Here is an 11,185-nt window from a genome sequence, read left to right on the forward strand (position 1 = left end):
TTCAACACACACTTCCCTTGAAAAGGTCTGATTTCCTCTTTGCGACCTTTATGACCCCGGCATGTGCCTTTACGAAAGAATTTGCTAACATGGCAAATGAATCGATGGAATTTGGTGGCAGGTTGTGATACCAAATCATTGCTCCCTTCGAAAGGGTCTCTCCGAATTTTTTCAACAGCACAGATTCAATTTCATTATCCTCTAAATCGTTATCCTTGATGTCGCATGTATATAAAGTAACATGCTCGTTAGGATCGGTAATCCCATTGTATTTGGGTATGTCTGGCATACGAAACTTCTTTGGAATAGGCTTCAGAGCCGCAGTTGGAGGAAACGGCTTTTGTAAAAACTTCTTTGAATCCATCCCTCTCAAGATTGGCGGTGCCCCTGGTATCTGATCAACTCGAGAGTTGTATGTCTTCATTTTTTTATCGTTGGCTTCGATTCTCTTCTCCCCTGATTTAATTCTTTTGGTGAGCTCCTCAAGCATTTTCATTACTGCAGGATTAGTCTCCAATTCGTTACCATTCGACCTTTCCGGTACTGGCTCAGTACGGCAAGTAATTTCCGGCTCAACCCTATTCGGAGCTCTATGTTGATTTTGTAACTGAGCAATAGCGGCTTGCTGAGCCTAAAGCATCTCGAATATCAATTGGAGACTGATTCCTTCGTCTCCTCTGCCCTGTGTTCCTTGGCCACTAGATCGGCCTTCTCTGTGTACACTCCCATCGAGATCTGCGCCTAGGTCCGTGTTTAGAGCAACGTGCGAACTGACATCGACTGGATTGGTAACCGGTGCTGCCCCGAGATTAGCCTGTGGCACCTCGATTCCTGGAGCGATCACATTTTTGTTTTCATCGTGGAATCCGAGGCCATTGTTACCGTGTGTGAATGCGTTTTGTGAGTTTGACATGTTTTAACCTGAAAGCAAAGGCACTCAACAAGAACAAGCGTAAAATAGTGTATTTTACCAGAATCAGTACTGAACAATCACTATTATCCTTAGCCCCACGGTGGGCGTCAAACTGTTTACCCTAAAATTTGAGTAACAATTAAACTTATTTAGTGGTTTTAAGGATACGTGACTTAATCCAATACCAATTGACAAACAAGGAATTGAATAGATAATATGAATAGTAAAATAAATCAAACCGGAGTTCTAGCAGCGCTTTCGACCTCGATTCGAGATGGTCTCGAGATTGGGTAAGAAAAACAGTAAAGAACAGAAGATAAACAATGATGAACAGTAATGGATAGTAAGTAAAATAGAGAGCATCGTTTTTGTATATGTTTATCAGTGAATCAATGCCCCTTACAAATGAATGGGGTCCCTCTTTATATAGTAGAGGAATCATAAATAAGGTACAATTCTAATAACAGAAACAAATCCCATGATTGGCGTCAATAACCACTTGATTCGATCTATTCCGGGATTTCTGCCAAGATCTTCGGTCGGTTGCTAATATCTCGCCATTCTGTTATTATGCCCTATTGAAGTCGGTCATGCTCGGTCTCGATCTTCATGCTTCATACTCTGTCATTGAGCCTGAGCCTGGTCTATTACGAGCTTACTCTTCGAGGCAGCTCCTCGTACCTACGAAATCTGACATGCCCGATTTCGACCGTATACAATTTATTTTTTCTTAAACTCCGTGCCCAATCAAATATGTTCACATAAATTGGAACTAAGGAAGTATAATTTTAGGTTGGAATGCCTAATAGGTACAAGGGATAATTAAAGTATCAAAACAAGATTTGGACCCAACTTTAAGGAGCCGCCTATAGATTTAGCCAAAAAATAACTAATGACCCGTTTGGATTAGCTGATTTGAAATAGTTGATAAGCATTAGGTGCTGAAAAGCACTTTTTAGTACTGAAACTGATTTATTAAATAAGCAGTTACGTGTTTGGATACAAGTGCTGAAATTGATAATAAGCTGCTGCAATATTTGATAAAAAAGTGCTGATAAGCTCTTTTTCTGTTAAAATGACTTAAATAACCTTAGACTGTTTACACTTATAACGGCGTAATTTCTTCAAAATTTTAGATTCCAAATCGATCCAAATACAAAATATTCTATTTGTCATTTTATTTTAAATACAACTGTGCTTAGATAAGATAACTTCTATAATCAATATAATTTATTTTATGATAAGCATATAATCATAAGTTATAATAATTAATAAATTAATAAAAATTTCTTAGTAAAAAATAAACCTAAATAGGATAAAATATTTGAAGAGAAATAAACATTGATACACCAAAAATTTGATATGTCCTCATTTATTACATACAATTGAAAGATTAATACACAATCACATAGATATTAATATGCAAAGGATTAGAGAATTTATTTTTCTTAAATAGTCAATGAGAATTGCAGACTTGAAGAGACTGGGGGAGGGGAGGTTAGGTTGAAATAGTACTTCGGGCAGTGAATATCGATGTAAGAGTTTAGTTCTAAAAAAGAATATTTTAAGGATAAAATAGTAAAAATTTTGGTCAAATTTAAAGTGCTTATAAGCTAAAAATTCATAAGCTGGGGTGACCAACTTATGACTTTTGGCTTATTTCTGATTTATAAGCATTTGACTTATAAACACTTTTAACTTTATCAAACGCGTAGATAAATTAAAAAGTACTTATAAGCTAGTTTGATTAGCTTATAAGCTAGTTTGATCAGCTTGTAAACTTAGCCAAAAACATGTAAGGCGATTACCCCTAGTTTCTGATATGTGAAGGATGCATTTGGAAAAATTCAGGTACTAGCTCGATATATCAGCCCCATAAGCGGGAACCTATACATGAAAAAATAGTTGTACTCACATCTTAGGTTTATAATATAAACATAATAACGACCACTTCTTTTCTTTTTTATAAAACATAAAACACACTTCTCTTAAGTTATCGCCGCCGAAGCAGCCTCTGTTTTCACTCTCTTCATTCACTGGTAAACTACTGCTCCCCAACTAAAACCCCATATGGATTTATCCGCTTTATAGCTTAATTTTCTCTAGTTTCCCTCAGCTTAGCTTTGTATGTTGGATACAAAAATGTTTTGTCACTTCCCTGCTTCTTTTTCTTCAATTTGCATGGCTTTTCGTGCAAATTAAGAGTTTTTTTTGGTTGTTTTACCGGAGCTGCTAAATTTGAGTTTTCAAGAACTTCCCATTAGAAAAATGAAATGGGTTGTGTTTGCAAATTCGAAAACAAGAGGTTTTGATCCTACTGAATTCTTTGTTGGATATTGATTCCGTTATTTTTGGTGTTTTTTTTATAGTTAGATGCTGGTCTTATGATTTGAGTGTTCAAGCTCCTTATTTGTGTAATTTACAAGACCAAATTTTTTATAATATTAGATATTAGAACTCACAGTTTCATACAAAATGTTGTGTGATTCCCAGCTTGTTTTCTTGAATTTTTCATTTTCATCATGACAATTAGAGGAGTTTTCATACTCCGCTTCATGCAAGATTAAAATTTGTAGATTGCAATCGTTTAGTGGTTTTTGTTGGAAATGCCATGTGTTTGGTGCCATATTTCAGCTTTGACTTCATCCCATTCCAATTATGAAGGGCTAGAAGTAAAAGAATTTGCTCGGATTTTTCTTAATTTTATCAAGTATTGTTCAGATTGGATTTCTCAGGCAATTCGGTTTCATTTTGTGTTACAGATTGATCTAAAATTCTCGTCAAGGCTTCCCCTTTTTGGTGGTTTTGTAAGAATGAACTTATTTTGGCTGCATATGTAGCATGGCACCTGCTCAACATATAGGACAGACAGCTTTAGATAGGAAACCAAATTTTTCTGTTAAAATTGCTGCTTCTGGTAAAACGAACACTTTACCATATAATTCCGAGAAGAAAGGTTTCAACTATAGATATAACATTGTTCAAATGGAAAGTACCTTGAATGCACGGACTACTAAAGCTTCAAACAGTGCCACGGATGTGGCTGTCGATGTAACTGGGTTTGCAAGAAGCAGCGACATCAGATTAGCTACGAAGGAAGATCCTGATGAAACTGAATACTCGAGCTCATTTGCTGACACTACATCTGGAAATGATAATGGTTCTGGGCCAAGTGATGCCGAAGTGGAGTCACGATTCTATGATGATAGTGGCTTGGTATCTTCATTCGACGGATTTGGCAGCTTGTTTCCAATAAGGTGTGGATTTCTTGCTTGGTGCATTTTTTTAGAGCAAGGAAGATTTGTTTAGTTTTATTGTTTTTTGTCTAAATCACTGGTTCCTCCTTGGACTGATCCTGTTAACAGTTTTAGTATTCTTTTCTTTTTCTAATTCCCAGTGTTCAATTGTTAGATACCCATTTGAATAAGAGGTGCAACAATTAGCATGAATCTTTTCCTTTTCTGAGATATTAACTGAAGTTGTTAACTATTACTTGCCTAATCCTTTAAAACAACTCTAGTACAGTGATGACCAAAGAATGCATTCTAGCCTAGTACGAGCCTACTCTCCCAAAATACCATCCCGGATGGTAATTTTTGAAACATTACCAAAGTGGGACCCATCACACATGTTACAACGTGTTTCTGGATGCTTCAGTCTTGTTCTCCTTCATATGATGTAGGTCCAGCCATTAGCCTAGAGCCCTAAATACTTTTGGTCTTAACTCTTAAGTTCTATGTTTGTATGCAGTAGCCAACATTGTCATTTTCCGAAGATTCGCTATCTTATGGAGTATTACATCTAATCATGAGATCATCCAAGGTAGAAATCAAAGTGCCATTTGTCTTCTATAAGTGCTAATGTAATTAGACGAGAACAGCTATATAACTGTGATCCCGATGGTTCTTTTCTCTTTCTGTTGAAGTTCCTCGTGAACATTTGTCAATGTAATGTGCTCAACAAGTGTCATGAGCATTACATTAATCTTTTTTCCTTTAATTTTGAGAATAAGATATTTTGAAGACTTTCAGCTAGTTCAGGTATAACAAGGTTGCCGAATTTTTCTTTTTGTCCCTAACTAGGTTCCAGCTTCTTCAGCTATTTCTCTTATCCTATACGTTATTCTATAATTTTTCACATAACTCTTTACTGTCCCTTTCCTGGGCCTGTGCAGAAAATTTTAAAGGTGGTGTTTTCGTATTACTAGACTAATTCCTCTTGCAGGTTGATCTTAAATCCTCTGCTTCACTAGGTCCAAAAAATGAAGCAGGGTGCCTCCTGTATTTCTTGGAGTCAGGTCCAGTAAACTATGACAAACTAAAATCTGAAGAAGTAAAAACCTTCTTCTTTTTGATTAGATTGAAGTGCCATAATGTGCGGTAGAATCCCATAAAATATGGAAGTCCTGCGTTTAATTTACTCGAGTAACTCTACTTATGATCTTTAAACCTCTTCCAATACGTCAATAACAGTGCTTTCTTAGAGGAACTTATCAAGCGTTAACTCAATCAGCATCCACTTTTAGCTTGACAGTTGTTTCAAAGCTTGTCGTGTACTTTAGGCTTGTCAGGTCCTTGTATAGAGTCCCCTGAGATCTGAGCTTTTAAACATTTAGAATCTTGTATTATGTGGAGAAATTGCTTTAAGCTGTAAATGATACAAGGCATCCGCATGGGATGGAATTAGCTTTGGTTTACTTTAAAATTCCCTTTGGAGGACTTCCTTATTATACCTTTCAGAAGCTTATTTCTGCTTGATTTAATTGATGGCGATATGGTAAGTAACTTCAGCATGCATGAGCTAAATGAAGTTGAACAGTGTAAATTATTTGATTGTGTTCAACTGACTGCTTACATATTTCAGGAAGAAAAAGTTAACTGCTCACTGGAGAGACTTTATACGTCCCATAATGTGGCGGTGTAAATGGGCAGAACTCAAGATCAAAGAGCTTCAGTTGCAGGCAGCAAGGTACAACAGAGAGATATCAGCGCTTGATGGGAAAAAACATCGGGCATTAGATCAAGCTACTTTGGAAGAGTCAGGCTCGAAATCATTGCCATTTATTTATCCAAGGCTCAGGAAAAAGGCCATGAAGAGGAGAAAGAGGAAAAGAGTTGAGGATGGAACAGATATTGCAGCACAAATGTCCACTCATAACCTTTTCTCTTATTTTGGTGTGATTTCTTCTTCATTCTATTTTTGCTTGGCAACCGATGTCTTTTGCCACCATGATAAGTTCTATTTTGGCATGTAATATCTTGCAGAAAATAAAAAGCTGGATTTGGATGGTACACCAGCTGGAGATGATATTAGTAATGCAGGTATGTATTAATGTTCACGGTTTCCCATAATTATTTGAGTTCATATCATTTATCTTCTGCTTCTCTCTTTGTAAAAGAGAGTATTGATTGCTGGGATTTCTTCTGCCTTTGGTTTGTTTTTTCAGCCACCTAGGTTGCTTACCTGCCTTTCAATGTCGGCTTGTCAATGAGAAAAAACCAAATAAAATATTTTCTTTCTTTCCTTTTTTTTTTTTCAGTTTGTTGATTGGTAAGGAAATACTAATTTTTTTTAGGGGCAGATAAAGTGAAATTCTGATACCTTTATAGAATTCTTTTCTCTTAACTAATGTTTGATGTTTCCGTCATTCTCCTGGAACACTCAATTCTTGAATAACCAAATCTTTTATGGTCGCGCATTTTGAAGCAACATAAGTTGCAAATTTGTTTTATAATTTTGTCAAATGCATGTTCCTTAAGATTACATGTCACTCCAAATAGAGTAACATGATTGGTTGAATAACCTACACACGCATTGCCCATAGGCAATTGTAGAACAAATTTGTACCTATATTAATTTTGGTTGTTGTTGTTCCCTAGAAAAGAGTTGGACCTGTTATTTCGAAACTGCAATGACGCTCTGATGTGTCTTATTTAATTGAAACTCATATTGTAGTCATGTGTGATGCACTGTGGGCTCACTTGCAACTCTTTTGCGTTTTTCATTTTCTTACCAAGGAAGTTCGCCCTTTTGAAAACCTTAGGCCCTAAATTTGGCATAGACCGGAAATGCACCATTAATGTATTCAAGCTTAAAGATGATTATCTTGAGCTATGTAACGCTTAACAGTTAACTTATAACTAGTTACCAAATCTCTGTGCAGTATGCACGGATCTTCTTATCTTCATACTTCTGAGAGCAATGACACGTGATATTCCAGATCAGTTCTAGCTCAGATGTTATGAACTTTGTTTGACTTGTTTAAAGCTCTAGAATTTTGGAAGTGCATATAACTTGTGCTCCGACTGTGTCTATCAGCATAAAACTAGTTAATGAATGATAAAGTTTCAAAATATAGAATATAAGCCTGTGCACTGTCTGCTATATTTATTCTTTCATCAAATAAAGAATTATAGGTAATTATGAAATTCGTAAATGAGAAGTGAGAATGTCAAGTTCACGTCTGCCCAAGTTTGAATATTCCTAATAAGGACTTGAACAACTTCACTACAGTTTATGCTCAAAAGTATGTCAATCTTAATGTTGAGTTTAAAGTGTTTGTTCTTCTGGCATCTTTACTAAAGGCATAGATATGTCAACAAATTGTTTTTGTAATATAGTTTCACTGGATGTCCCTTATGTTGATTTTTTTTCTGGCATAGCACTGGCAGAACAGAAATCCAATGGCCATGATGAGTTTGGTAATGATGATGATTTGTCAATTCTGGAAAGCAGCAATAGTTTTCTAGAGCAGATCCTTCGCAAAATTGAACTTGTACATAGTCGGGTTCATAAGTTGAAGGACCAACTTGATACAGTGATGACGAAAAATGCAATAAAGTTTTCTTCCTCTGAGAATCTGATGTCAATTGATGGACAGGCTAGCTCTATTCGTAGCCCTACATTCTCGGCATGCAATGGAGACACAATATCAGCTGGAGGTTTATATGCAACATCTCAGCACATGGTAGATTATGATCTTGGAGATTTTGTCATGCCTGACAGTACAATGTCAAGCTATGGAGAGGCTATGCCTATTCCTGACATTATTGAAAGTACAGTAGGACTTTTATCCTCTGTGGATGTCACGCAGCAGCAGGCACAAGTCGGAGATTCAAGCGAAAGAGTAAGACATCTATCCTTTCCAAGTCGAAAAAAAGAGTGAATAATATTGAGTTATGGTTGTTATCTGGCTATGCTAGGTTGATGAATTAATCACTGAGTGGTGTTTGGAGGGCCCTATGGCACTTAATCCTAGGACTAAAAATAGGGACTAGCTTTTGTATTTCATACTTGGTGCTTGGTTTAAAGTGGCGATTACATTTCAATACTATGAGTAAAATAGATTATGTTTCCTGCAAGTCACATCTGGTGCTTGGCTTAGGAAATGCAATTAGGTGTTCTTCAAAAATAGTATTTGGCCCTTATGTGTCGAGTAATCTCCAAATATGCAGTCTGTTTCAATGTGTCGAATGTTTTGGTAATTAATAAGCCCCTATTGTAAATGGAATTAGTCAAAGATTAAGGGGAAAAAAGTGGTAAAACCAGGCTGCGTTTGAGTGAGGGTGGAGCTGGTTTTGGGGGGGGGGGGGAGGCTCTCAGATAAACCAACCTGAGATTAGTCCTCTTTACCCATGTTTTCTAAACCAAAGGACCATAGTTTTCTAAAATAAGCTAGTTCCCCCCATTTATGCCCTTTGTGCTCTTCACTCATTAAAGATGTTGCGAGGCTGGTTGTTTTCCATTGCACTTCAATCCGTTGATTGTTTTTATGTATTGCTAATCTACAGATTGTTGATAACATTCTCATACATAATGAAGTATCTGAAGTAGGAGGATGACTCCTGACAAATCCTTGGAGAAGCATCAAGATGTGAGAAATAATGTGGAAGAAGAAAGCTCTAATCCACCGCCCCCTGCATCAGATCCTAATGCGGCAGTTAAAGCATCCACATCTCAGAAGAATCCACCTCCCCCTGCATCAGAATCTAATGCAGCAGTTAAAGCATCGACATCTCAAGAGCAATCAACATTTAAGTCGAGCTTAGCCTCGGATATCCGTTTTCCCAGAAACAAAAGAAAGCGAGGAGAACGTAAAGCCGGTTCAGTTGGTTGGAATCGTAAAATGCCGGGTGAACTTAATAGCCAGTGACTCTTATATATAGAACATGTTTTGACTTAAAGCAAGTGGGTATTACGCACTTGCTGAACTGCTCAAAATAGTCTGCTCATTTGGGATCTTTCTTATTGCAATACTTGTGGACTTTTAATTTTGAGGATGCCATACTCTAATAGTAGTCAGGTAGAGCTGAAGTGGTTTGAGTATCACGATAGGTAGGGTAACCTTTGTAGATCAGATAATGTATCTTTTACCATTCGCACTGCTAATCAATTGAACACCCTTTTGAAGCAAGTAGAAATTAGTACAGCAATTTGTTCTTTTTAGTGACATGCTTCATATCCTTTCCGAAAATAAGCTCTTACTAGTTGGGATTTTGAATACATTAATTTTAATCAACTCATCAGTCTGTCCAATGGGATGCTACTGGTGTTTCAGATTTTATTGGTTACCTTAACATATTTATTTCAAAAATCCTTCTTGCTGGAGATATCTTGCTTGCTAATAAGTTAACCGTAATTTATAGCAAGTTAGCCGTGTTTGCAAATTCTGGAAATTGGTTGCTAAGTAGACGTGTTTGCTGCTACTATATTTTTTTGGAAACTTACACAAATGTCCCAAATAAGTCTCAACTTACCAATCTCTAGCCATTAGTCATACACTTACCAAAACTAGCCAAGTACATATAAAAATTGGAAAACCAAATAAATAATGTTCTTTCTCTCAAAGAACAGCATACAAAAATCACCTTCCATATTTTTAAGCGTGATTACAACATTAGGCGCAAGACGGAAAGGAAATTTCATGGATGAGGTAGCAAATAAGGTGATGAAATATAAAAAACAATATACAATATTCCAAAAATCTAAGCAAAAAAGGAACTTTTTCAATGGGTATAGTTGAAATTCATTGAAAACATATAAATAAGTCAATATACAAAATTTGAGGAAGATTGGAGGTGATTTGGACTGGTTTTGTATCAAAATTCGTAATTAAATCGAGTTCAAAAAATTCTTTTGCGACACATGTATCAAACATGTATCACGTGTGTATCTCACACACAGGTATACATAGATATACATGTGATACATAATTGATACAAATATGATACATATGTGATACACAAATGATACACATATCATTTTTTTTCATGTTTAATTTTTACTTCGAATTTTCAATTCAAACCACCTCAAAACTTCACCAAATCATTCCAAAACTGAGATTCAAGCTCCTTAAGATGTACCTAATCTATTCTAATAACACGCACTCAAAAGAAAGCAAAAATTTGATATTTGTTTGCTACAAATAGCTAATTGGCTAATATTAGTAATATTTGGCTAATATTAGTAATATTTTATGAATTGACCAATTTTGGTAATGAGCTTATTATAAATGGACATAGCTGATAGTTTCCCTCCTCTTTTTTTTGGTTATTTCCAATTTTCCGCTTTAATCATATACTTATGCTTCTCCATTTTTGTTTTGCTTTGTGTGTATACTTATGTTTTCTAAAAGATTTTAATATACATGGGGGAATGGAAATGAGAAATGGGGGAGTAGTACACATTGGATTCGAACCCTCACCTACATTGAAGGTTTTGATAGCCCGGGAAAAGAAAAAAGAGGACACTGAAGGTTTTGATAGCCCAGGAAAGGAAAAAAAAGAGGAAATGTTATTTTCTTTTCTTTTCTATGTTTGTTCTGACAAGTTAGTGGTAAGGTCTGCGTATATTCTATCATCTCCAGACCTCACTTGTGGGACTACACTGAATATGTTATTGTTATTGTTGTTTGTTGTTGTTATTGTTTGTTCTGACAGAAGAGTCCGAACCCAAAGTAACGAAAAAATCAACTTAAAGAACCATAGTAATGTGAAAAAAACAAATTACATATATCGCATGCCTACCTATATGGTATCACTCTAAGCCAACGACCCAACCTAGTGGTCGTTAGCCGGCCCAAAGTTATATAATGCATGGGTATCATGTGTTATATGTCCCCAATTTAAACCCCCCTTTTCCCAATATCGCCCTCCTCCCCCCCCTTTAAAATTCAATTCCGCTATTAATGGCGCTCACATGGTCCTACAACACAGATTTGATAAAAAAATTTACAAAAATATACAAGATTCAAGGTATATTCTAGGTATAGAA

General features: G+C 36.1%; 1 non-coding gene across 1 annotated transcript; it reads left to right on the forward strand.

The window, feature by feature from the left end:
• Positions 1-2,823: 2,823 nt before the first annotated feature.
• Positions 2,824-9,163, forward strand: LOC107823259 (uncharacterized). The gene is made up of 6 exons (XR_012704434.1): positions 2,824-2,952; positions 3,676-4,170; positions 5,777-6,087; positions 6,178-6,234; positions 7,576-8,039; positions 8,704-9,163. It is a non-coding gene; the product is annotated as an uncharacterized LOC107823259 (transcript).
• Positions 9,164-11,185: the final 2,022 nt, after the last annotated feature.

This window comes from Nicotiana tabacum, chromosome 21 (genome assembly GCF_000715075.1).
Source record: "Nicotiana tabacum cultivar K326 chromosome 21, ASM71507v2, whole genome shotgun sequence".
In the NCBI taxonomy this organism is placed as follows: Eukaryota; Viridiplantae; Streptophyta; class Magnoliopsida; order Solanales; family Solanaceae; genus Nicotiana; species Nicotiana tabacum.